The 9,476-nt window shown below is 46.7% G+C and overlaps 1 long non-coding RNA gene across 1 annotated transcript in view; it reads left to right on the plus strand.

Annotated features, from left to right (window-relative positions):
- The window catches only part of LOC116480383 (uncharacterized), a 35,179-nt gene extending 31,565 nt beyond the window's left edge, over positions 1-3,614 (plus strand). The window contains exon 4 of the long non-coding RNA XR_004251279.1: positions 3,209-3,614. This is a non-coding gene — a long non-coding RNA (uncharacterized LOC116480383). The remainder of the gene's footprint in view (positions 1-3,208) is intronic.
- The last annotated feature ends 5,862 nt before the right edge of the window (positions 3,615-9,476 follow it).

The following is a 9,476-nucleotide window of genomic DNA, read 5'->3' on the forward strand; positions in this document are numbered from 1 at the left end:
CTATTCTTTCCTGGGGTTGTTGCGGGAGGCTGGTAGTTTCAGCAGGAGAGTGTGGCAGAGCTCCCGGCCCTATATGTATACAGGGGGCCATTGGTGGCATTGGAGGAGGGGCTGCCCAGGTGGAGTGGGGACCCCAGAGGTAGCAAGGACATTGCAAGAAGAGGGAAGAGTATGTGCAGAGGCTGTGTGGAGAGCTGGTCACTGGGCTGGGGTGGGTGTGCAGAGCCTGTGCTCAGGGATGAGGTGGATGAAGCTGGAAATGCAGGCAAAGGAAAGAGCTGGAAGGCTGTGCTGAGTGTCCTGGACTCAGCCATCATCCTAGGGATCACCTGGGGCTTTTGTTGTGGGCCAAGACAAGAGTGAGGCAAGTGAGACACTCATTTTAGGTGCAAATTTTAAGGAGAAGCCAAAAAAACTCAGTTATCAAGATAAATGATATCAGAAATCAGTGCAAAAATGTCCATGATGAGCAATGGAGCGAAGAAATTTTGAAATGAGGACAGGAGTTGACCCTGCACTTGGATGACTCACCTTGCTCATCTCAACCTAAACCTGGCCCTGCTTTTGTTAAAGACCCAGATTCCTGGTTCTCCCCATGGACCTGCTGACTCAGGCTTTGCAGAGGAGAGGCCCTGCTATTTCCTAGTGCCCCGGGTGATCCTCATGGTGGTGTTTCTTCTTTCTAAACTGGTTCGTGGTTAACAACCACCTGTGGGCATTCAGTAAAAAACAGAGATTCTTGAGTCACTCCTGGATCTTTTGCATCTGAATCTGCTGTAAAGCAGCCCAGAAGGCTGGAGACTGAGCACGAGCCTAGGGAGCTTCACACTGTCTGGGCAGGAGGGCAGGCAGTGGGGAATGAAGAGGAGGCTTTTAGGCCAATGGGTCTTGCTTTGGTTGGCCCAGATATGGGTGCCATTGTGGCTGAGTTTTCCCACTTTTCAATTTCTAAATGGGAAAATGTCCTGGTTGTTAAAGACTGCACACTACACCCCTACAGTAGGTATTCTAAGAGACTGCTTATACAGAAAGCCCCAACTCCTGGCCCAAATTTCAAGGCCTTACACGTTTGGCCCTCCCTCTCTCTCCAATAGGCTATCGGCCCAGGAGCCTCATCATTGTCTCCATCAGGGCTTCCTGCTTGAAGCCTCTTCCCAGGCAGTTCCCCCTGCTAAAGCTCCTCGCCATCTCCCCTCTAACACTATCAATGCTGCTCCATCCTTAAGGCTCAGCTGGGCCCTTCCTCCCCAGGAAGCCCCTCCACCCCCCAGAATGGCACTGCCATGGTGACTGTTCTGTCTTCTGAAGTCTCCACCTCTCCCTCTGGCAAGAACAGTTCTGTCTCTGCTTTCACGTGTTCTTGTGTCTTTGTCCTACCCTCGAAGCTTCCTCTGGTTCTTCTGCCTTCCAAGGGTGCTCCTCTAGAAGCAGCGCGGCGCTCCCCAAATTTCGTGGCTGCAGATTCTGAAAACTTGGCTCTAAGTCTTGGCTCCACCTCTTCTGGTGACCTTGGACACATCCTCTGCCCTTTGGTTTCTTGGCACAAGATCTAGCTACCTCAGTGGGGGTGTGAGAGCTGGAGGAGATGGTGTCACTTGCAGGGGGAAGTGCATGATGCCAATGAGGTCACTACCATTCCTAAGTTAGAAGCCCGCAAGCACTTGCCGAGGGCAGGGCGGGCATCTCAGGACTCCATCTTCCCCTCCTCGTGGACAGCAGCTCTGTGAGCCCCAACTCACTGGCTGGGGACTTGCCTCCCAAACCAGCACCTTGTCCTCTTCAGCAGGAGGTTGAGGGGGTGATTCTAGCCATCCATTCTTTCCACGCATAGGGCAAACTTAGGGTGGAAATGTTTTGAAAGGGCTTGTTGATAGCTTACTTTATTCTACAATAAGAGATTTTACAAAGATTCAAAGGGAGGTAGAGAAAGTTCATTTTAAATTGTCTTTGATTCAGTTTTTAGGATTCCAGGAGCTTCTGAAAATCAGGCTTTTATGGAAGGCACTTGGAAGGAGGTGTGTGTTTTAAATTGCTCTGCAACATGAACATTTTTCAAAGAGACACAGTTCTCTCTTCAAGTGTCACACTAGGAGAAACAAATGCTGTCTGAGTCAGGTACTCTGTCCTAGGGGCATGGGAGGTGCTGGGAGGCCCAGGATGGAATGGGGGAGCTGGGACCTAGATCCGATCCTCTTGTGTGTTCCGGTACCGGATGCTGGTGTTGGCTGAACAGACCCTGCTCATGGTTTCATCTCGGTAAAGACAGAGTAAGGGGGGCTTGTTTCTTTGTGTAGAGAGCCTGCTGGTGAGTACGAATGGAAAACTCGATTATCAGTGAGGTTAGGGGCAGGGTGAGAGGTCAGGGCCGAATGCCCGCGCTTCCTCTGGGTGCTGAGAGAGCTGCTCCTGTCTGCACTGCTTGGGAGGAGGATGCATTGTTCAGGGTCAAAGGTTGTGTGTCATCAAAGGCGGTCCAGGAATAAAGGGAGCCCTTCCCAGGGATTCTAGGATGGCCTGTGGAAACCCAAGGCAATTCATGCTCAGATGTGCCTCATACCCAACAAGTCTAGAATTCTTATTACAAAATTCACAAGAGAATGTTGCTTTATCTTAGGATAGCTTTCAAAGACTTAGGACTTGAAGGTGGAGAGTTTGGAAACACTCTCCATCTATCCTCCTCAGCCAAGAATTCTCCCCTTCTGGGGCAGAGGCTACACATGTCTTCCTTTTTTGAGAAAAAACAAAAAACAAAAAACAATTCATTAAAAAGTTCTTTGTATAAGTCTGGACACCCCAAAGATAGGACCCTAGCTGGCCTTGTTTCACACTTATCTTTTCCCATGGGAATATTTCCTTTGTAGACAAAAAACCACACACACAGTAACTTGAGAATTGGAAGTTAAATCTGAACAATAACATGGCTAAAGGATTGTGTAGAAAAACCATAAAGATGGGAAGAAAAAAAGAAAGACAATCTACCAAAAGACAGAGAGGTAAAAAGCAAGACAGAAATTTAGAGGGAAGGAAAGAAAGTTTATGCGTGAACCCAGAAGAAAAAAAAAAATACCACACGGGCAGATGCAGCCAACTATCATCTGCTGATTTAAAATATGACGAACATTCCCAATTGCAAGATTCTGAACTAGAGGGGAGAAAGTTTTCCAGCAGGTATATATATTTTTCAATAATCATTTCTTGTTTTTTACAGTGAAGTGCAAAAAATGAACAAAGAGGCCCGATGATGCAACTGCTTAACTTTTCAGTTGTCAACGCACATTAAACACAAAGAGGACAGAGTTGATGACATACCAGGAACATTCTTTACTTCCAGAACAGGTCTGAGTGCCAGCAGAAGACTGAGGTGAGGCCGACTGAGCCAGAGGCACCACTTCAATAGGTCACTGGTCTCTGCAGGGGAAGGAAAAGGTATAAGAGTTCTCCCTGCATAGATGCTATCTGTGACTTGGATGTTTTCTTTCTAATACAAATGCATCAAACTGTTCATAGGAATCTAGCTATATGTAAGAAGTCTGGATTATCTGCCTGAGAGAACTGGCCAGTATCTCACCCGTGAGCACCAGAACCCATTTCTAGATTACTAAGAAATAAGCACAAGAACACTGTGTATAAAGCACTGTGTTCCTAGACCTTTCTGAATTTTACTTAATGCAGGTTAACTTCATCAACCCTGGTGAAAATGCCACCTCCTCTAGGAAACCTTCCCCATTTGCCCTGTCTCAGAGACACTTGACTCCATGGGCTTCTCTGCAGTTCTGTTCTGTGTACGACTGCCTAGTGCCCAGCCTTCTTGTGATGTTCCTTGCTTATGTCTTGTCTCCCCATTTGATTTGGAGGGTCCTGGGCAGGGACCACTGGGCTGGGCTATAGTAGGTCCCCTGTAAAGACCTGTTGAGTAATTAGAAGAGACAGTGGCCCCATCTGGGTGAATCCTGAATTTAATCAATTTCCTGGATCCTTGTTTATCTTGCAAGTAGGATAAGAATGTCATTGAAATCCTATCATGTAGTCATGGAAGGGCTAATACAGTCAGCGTACTACTACTCACTAAGCATACTGTTTAGCTCAGCGGTTTTTGGTTTTGTTTTGATAACAAGGCTGTCTCTATGAAAGAAGCAGGGCATTGTTTAATATTCTAATGCAGGCTCCTTATTTCACGACATACTGGTAGTTACACTTGGAGCTGCAGTGAAATGAAACATCTAGGCCAGCGCCGTGGCTCACTTCTGTAATCTCAGCACTTTTGGAGGCTGAGGCAGGTGGATCGCTTGAGGTCAGGAGTTTGAGACCAGCTTGGCCAACATGGTGAAACCCCGTCTTTACTAAAAATACAAAAATTAGCCTGGCCTGGTGATGCATGCCTGTAGTCCCAGGTATTCGGGAGGCTGAGGCAGGAGAATCGCTTGAACCCGAAAGGTGGAGATTGCAGTGAGCCAAGATGGCACCACTGCACTCCAGCCTGGGTGACAGAGCAAGACTGTCTCAAAAAAATTAAAAAAGAAGACAGAAATAAAACATATAGCCTCACCCTCTTCATTTGACAGATGTGGGCTTTGAGGCTGATAGAGAGGTAACTTGTCCATGATTACACAGCAAGCAATAGAGCTGCAGTTGGTACCAGGGCCTCACAACACTGGATCTATAATCATAATAAAACACCACTAGTGTCAATGCGTGTAAATTTCACACCCCTTATCACACTGCATCTACAAAGTAGTGCTGAGAACTGGGCATGGCAGGCATTAGTCTCTCCACGAGGAAACAGGCTCAGAGACTCTAAAGATCCATCCAAATGCATAGAGTGGGGAAGTAGTGAAAAGAGGACGTTAGGATATCCCAGCCCTGCCCACGTTCAGAGCTTGTTCCAACACATTAGTCTTCAGCTGAGCTCACTATTTCAGTCCTACATGCTCCAGCAATGGCCTGAGAGGTGTAGGTACATACCGAATGTCCAGGTCTTGTTAAAGATAACTGCAGGATGGGCCAGGCGTGGTGGCTCACGCCTGTAATCCCAGCACTTTGGGAGGCCAAGGAGGGTGGATCACGAGGTCGGGAGTTTGAGACTAGCCTGACCAACATGGTGAAACCCCATCTCTACTAAAAATACAAAAATTAGCCAGGTGTGGTGATGGGCGCCTGTAATCCCAGCTACTCAGGAGGCTGAGGCAGGAGAATCACTTGAACCCGGGAGGCGGAGGTTGCAGCGAGCCAAGATTGTGCCATTGCACTCCAGCCTGGGCAACAGAGCGAGACTCCATCTCAAAAAATAAAATAAAATAAAAAATAAAAGATAACTGCAGGATGAATACACAAGTGCTACTTTAGAAATTGAAATGCTCCAAGTTTTTAGCAGTTTCATCTGTAATAGAACTCAGTTTCTAAGAGGCTCTACACCTGTGTCTTCTGGTAACATACCTACTAGCTGTCTCAAATCTGTTTTTGAACAAAGTATGGAGAAGATAATACCTCAAAATGAGCCTTGATTTACACAGCAGCAGGCAAGTCTCTGATAGAAAATACTTTGTAAATCACGAACCTCATGCAAATGCTAGGTATTACTTATATTTTGAAGCCTGGAACGATGAGACGTTTGACATTTTTCAGTTAGAAGTATGGAGCTGAGATACTTGTCCATTGAAAACATAGCACAACCCATAAAATCGTATTTTTTAAAATTTTCTTTTCTTTTCTTTTCTTTTCTTTTTTTTTTTTTTTGAGACAGAGTCTCACTCTGTCACCCAGGCTGGAGTGTAGTGGCACGATCTCAGCTCACTGCAACCTCTGACTCCCAGGTTCAAGTGATTTTCCTGCCTCAGCCCCCTGAGTAGCTGGGATTACAGGTGCCCGCCACCATGCTCAGCTAATTTTTGTACTTTTAGTAGAGATGGGGTTTCACCATGTTGCCCAGGCTGGTCTCAAACCCTTGAACTCAAGTGATCTGCCTGCCCCAGCCTCCCAAAGTGGTGGGATTACAGGTGTGAGCCACCGCATCTGGCCTAAGTTTCATTTTTAACAACACAAATTGGTTCAATCAAATATCTTAAATCTTAAAATGAAATCTTTTTGAACAGAAAACCAAATACCACATGTTCTCACTTATAAGTGGGAGCTAAACATTGGATACTCATGGACGTAAAGATGGGAACGATAGACACTGGGGACTGCTACAGCGGCAAGAAAAGGAGGGGTGGAGGGGGCAAGGGCTGGGAAACTATTGGAGACTATGCTTAGTACCTGGGTGGCAGGATCAATTGTATCCCGAACCTCAGCATCACACGATATACCCAGGTAAGAAACCTGCGCATATACCCTAAGAATCTACAATAAAAGCAGAAATTAGTAAAAATAACATAAAATAAATGTAACAAAATAAAAAATACTTTAAGCAAAGCAAGCCACACACAGGAACCAAGAGGATCCTTACAAAGATTGCCTCTGCCTCTGGAGCAGACACCCACCAAGCCGACAGCCACAAGTAAGTTTCCTTGCAATTTTAAAAGCCAAGGATTTGCCACACTTTTGTAGACCTCACATAAGCTCTTCATTGCACGTGGGAAACCTATGAACACTTCATTTCTGCTGATAACTTCCTGTCTGGATGTTGGCATTCAGGGGGCCTGAGAAGGGGTTTGTGGCTGCAGGGCCCCCCATGCTCTGCGGCTGCCAAATAAGGCCTCGTTTGTTACAATGAAGTGAATCAAGCTGGCCGATAGGCCCAAGTTCCCTTTTCTGTTTCCCCAGGAGAAGTTAGACTCCTCAAATGTGGAGTCTAGATTTGCTGGAAGGATGCTTAGCTAAACATAGTCCACAGAGAAGGATGGGGGAAGATCTTTGTTTTCTAGGCCTGTGATTTTTCTAATTTAAGTGGCCAACATATGATCTTTTTAAGGAAAAAGGTCTTTACACCAGCTTGGACTGCAGCGGAAAACTGGGAATTCCTTGGCAGAAAATCTCTATTCGATTTATTTTTATTTTTATTTTTTATTTAGAGACAAAGTCCCAGCCTGACCAACACAGTGAAACTCCGTCTTTACTAAAAATACAAAAATTAGCTGGGTGTGGTGGCACGCGCCTGTAAACCCAGCTACTCAGGAGGCTGAGGCAGGAGAATCGCTTGAACCGGGGAGGCAGAGGTTGTAATGAGCCAAGATCTTGCCACTGCACTCCAGCCTGGGTGGCAGAGCAAGACTCCGTCTCAAAAAAAAAAAAAAAAAAAAAAAAAGACAAGGTCTTGCCCTGTCACCCAGGCTGGAGTGCTGTGGTGCAATCTCGGCTCACTGCAGCCTCCACCTTGCAGGATTAGGTGATCCTCTTACCTCAGCCTCCAGAGTGGGCGTGCACCACCAGGTCTGGCTATTTTTTTTTTTTTTTTTGTATTTTTTGTAGAGATGGGGTTTTGCCATGTTGCCCAGGCTGGTCTTGAACTCCTGGCCTCAAGCAATCCACCTGCCTTAGCCTCCCAAAGTGCTGGGATTACGGGTGTTCGTCACTGCGCCCGGCCTCTATTTTAATTTTTTTTTTTGAGACAGAGTTTCACTTTTGTTGCCCAGGCTGGAGTGCAATGGCGTGATCTTGGCTCACCACAACCTCCACCTCCCAGGTTCAATTGATTCTCCTGCCTCAGGATCCTGAGTAGCTGAGATTACAGGCATGCACCACCAAGCCTGGCTAATTTTGTGTTTTTAGTAGAGACGGAGTTTCTCCATGTTGGTCAGGCTGGTCTTGAACTACCGACCTCAGGTGATCTGCCCCCCTCAGCCTCCCAAAGTGCTGGGATTACAGGCATGAGCCACCATGCCTGGCCTTCTATTTTAATTTTAACACTACTTTGCAAACTCAACTCACACGTTTTTGGAAAGATTTCAAGGTCTGCTGCCTCTGGGATGAAATGGAAACTCCTAGGCTAGGTCTGAGTGACAGCAGCGTAGCGTGGCCACAGGCAGAAGAGCCAGGCTGTGGAAGTGGCTGGAATTTGGTCCCAACCTTGACCAGGTACACCCTAACAGTGAGCCAGGAAGGTTGCCCCACTTCCTGGAGGCTCAAGGTCTTGATATCTGAGATGGGGCCAATGCTAACATCCAAACTCTTAAAAGTTATTGTGAAGATTAAAAGAGATAATGAATAAAATGTCTCTTACCCCCAAACACTGATGACCTCATCCCTCACCCCCTTTTCCTCTTTTTAATTATCTTTCCTGCCTTTTTCTTTCTTCTTAATTCATTGAAGTCACACTCAGAGGAAGGCCCTAGACACGAGGGGACCATGTTGAATTCCATGAGGTTCCAGTCCTCAAGGAGAACATCTCCTGGGGCAAACACACAAGTAAATGGAAGGATGGGGTACACAGGCTGTCCGCAAGCTCAGAGGAGGACCAACTAACCTGGCAGTTCCCACTGTCCTTCTGGGTCTAAGTGACTCCTTTCCTAGCTTCGTGTCTACAGTTTTATTCATACCTATTGTCCATCTTGCAAGGAATATCCTTCAGGCATTTGGGGGAAAATGGGTGTGTACACAAAGAGGGAGAGAGAGGGAGAAAGAGAGAGAGAGAGAGAGACACACTAATCCTCTGTTCCCTGACCACCCAGGGCTCCAAAGAGAAATGGAATAGGACATGGCAGCCACTGTCCTTCCACTCCTGGAAGCACATGACAGTTGTCCAGAGAGCAGGTCAAGAGCCATTCGTGGTGACAACATAGGACTCCAGTGCAGGGAAGAAAGGCAGGCAGGAGAGTTCTTATGATGTGTGGGTCACTTCATGGTCAAGGCATCCGAAGGGAAGAGGATTCAGCTGGGTTTGTATACAGAAAGGAGGTTCCAACAGGTTAGTGCTGGTGAACCCTCAACCCCTCCTTTGGGTCTTTAGAGGAACCCGGAAGTGGCTACCTAGGTATTGGGCAGACAGGGTCCTCAGCCAGTCCTGGCCCCACCAAGGTGAGCCATGGGGGCTGTGGCCAGGATTCGGGGGCCTTCTCTCCACCCAGCCTTTTGGGCCTTCAAGGGCTGAAGCAGCAGCAGGGTAGGCCACGCCCAGTGGATACGGCTTATCAAGTGCCCGACCCCCATCTCTCTCCTGAGCACAAAAGCCTCTTGTGTGGCTGAGTGCAGAGAGCGGACACAGGCCATCCTCTCTTCTCTTTGTCATTAACGTAATCTATTTGATCTTGAGGGTGGTTTTGTTTCAGTCTTTCAAAGGGTGAGGGGGACAGAGGGTGGCATTTCTTCTGACTTTGAAGAGCAGAATGAAAGGGTTAAGCAGGAAAATTAAGCCCCAGAAAAAGATGCATCTGGGATCCTCTCTACCTTGTCAGAAAAGAATTTATGCTCAGATCTACAGGAAATTCACCTACTCTTTGGAAAGAAAGTGATTTTGTTATCATTATTGCTACTAATATGATTATACTTGTTTACATTTATTTATGTACTTCCTACCTCTTTTTCAAAAGGATTTTAACATACCA

This window comes from Hylobates moloch, unplaced genomic scaffold, assembly GCF_009828535.3.
Source record: "Hylobates moloch isolate HMO894 unplaced genomic scaffold, HMol_V3 SCAFFOLD_13, whole genome shotgun sequence".
In the NCBI taxonomy this organism is placed as follows: domain Eukaryota; kingdom Metazoa; phylum Chordata; class Mammalia; order Primates; family Hylobatidae; genus Hylobates; species Hylobates moloch.